Raw genomic sequence first — 2,097 nt, forward strand, 5'->3', positions numbered from 1 at the left:
TTGCTCACATGAGAAGTGGACCTTTTTTCTTGTAGTGATGAAAAATCGAGCCACAGAAATGATTTTAAGTTTAAGAAACAATTGTATATTTTGTTGTTTACTAATGAATAAACAAAGGCTTCTATAGCTCATCTGTCTTCATGTGAACTATCTACCTGGAGTCAGTTAGTGCCACAGTTTAGCTTAGATAAACTGATTGGTGCTTGCATAGTGCTTTTCTGTTCTAACTAAACACTCAAAGCACTTTTTACTGCAAGTTTCATTCATCTAATCATACACGCATTCATATAGGACTTTTTATTGTGTGTCTAAGTGTCTAACACACCTGTCACACTCAGGCAACATGTATCTTGCCTGAGGGCACCTTGACATGCAGACTGGAGGAGCCAGGGATCGAAACCACTGCTCCCGTCTACCTGCTGAGTCTCAGTGATCTGAAATTAAAACAATGGAAGGGAATCCCTCGCCTCTGTCTGGTAAATGTTTCTTGAACAGCACCAGTTGGTTTGAAAGTATTGTGCTTATAACAAGACACTGATTTTTTATAAATCATGTCAATTTAACTTTTGAAGTCTCAAACTTTCTCTGTAGAGTGATCCCAGCACCACCGTGACCCCAACCTCCCGACACTTGCCTCACAGATTCTACTGCTATTAGAAAAATATACATTAAATTAGTTGGTAGTTACTCACTAATGACCACTGCACTGAACTGTGGTTGTTCTATTGTCTTCTATTGTAGCTACCTGGGTATGTTTCTATTTATTTATTAAAATTACAGAATAACAGCAAAAGATGAAAAAAGTAAGAAAAGAAAGATCATCCATGTCAAATCCAGCTATAGATGAGCTCTTTGTATCTAGAGGATCCTCACACTGAACATGTTTGAGAATACTAAATAATGATGTTAGCTCAATACAAACTTTTAGTGTTTTCAGTGTGCTGCACATTTCCAGCAGCACTTCACAATGGTCCTAACCTTTGGTTTTTCAAAAATTACCAAGTGTGACCATGAGAAACAAAAATGTTAACAGCTTCCAGTTTTAATTATGCAATCAACACCAAAAGATTTCATACTTGAAAAAATGAATAAATAGTTATCTGTCAATTTGGTCAGAACAAGGTTTGCCTGTTTGTTATGGTCAAATTAAATTCACCATATTATACCACATAGATACAATGACAGCATGTTATAAAATAAATGTATTTTTGATTTAACAATAACAAATGTGCATGAATCACAGTTATAAAATAGCTATGTATATACAAAGATCAGCAACTTGTTCTTTAATGCCTTTAAGGATATGGCATTACACATCTATAATAAAATATATATCATATGCTGATGAATATGTAAATGAGTGCTAAGGGTGTGGATAATATCACAGAAGGAAGACAGCACTCACAAGCAGCGTTTTCTCACCGGTGATCTGACTGAATGCAAGATTTGCAGGTGCTTTTCCATCACAGTCAGCAAGGTTAAACTCCAGAGAAATTAAACAAATTGCTCCTCTAATGCAGAGTAAAACAAATGGAGAACTTTAGTGCACATGTGGAACCCTCTTGGGTTCTAATTATGTAAAACTATAGACATCAGAAGGCACTGAATTCTTTAATGAGCACTTGAGAGAACAAAGGGAATTTAAGTGCATGTTAATAAGAGAGGCGAGACAACAGGAGGAGGCAAAATGCCACCGAAAGAATCACTACACATTAAACGGGGGCATTTCTTGCCAATACCACCCAGCAGCTTCCGACAAATACGCAGGGTGCCGTGGAATAGTTGAGAACGGGATTGATTTCTTTCTGTGATTTGTGATGGTTAGAAGCTAATGTGCTAATAGTTTCTCCATGGAAACAGTACAATAAATTGAGATGAATTGAGTGTCAAGGAATTGAGATCTGGCTATTAGTGCAGGAGAGGATGAGCTGGTTGATGATTTCTCTCTACAACCTGCAATCAGCAAGCTGACGACTACCCCCTGACCAGTGCGCCGCAAGTAGGTGCAAAATCACAGGTTAAACTGCCCTGTCAGGGCTGCCAGGGCTGCCAGTGGCTTTTCCAGTGTCTGAGGAACAGTACCATTTGGATTTACTC

This window comes from Oreochromis niloticus, linkage group LG9 (assembly GCF_001858045.2).
Source record: "Oreochromis niloticus isolate F11D_XX linkage group LG9, O_niloticus_UMD_NMBU, whole genome shotgun sequence".
NCBI classification, from domain to species: Eukaryota; Metazoa; Chordata; class Actinopteri; order Cichliformes; family Cichlidae; genus Oreochromis; species Oreochromis niloticus.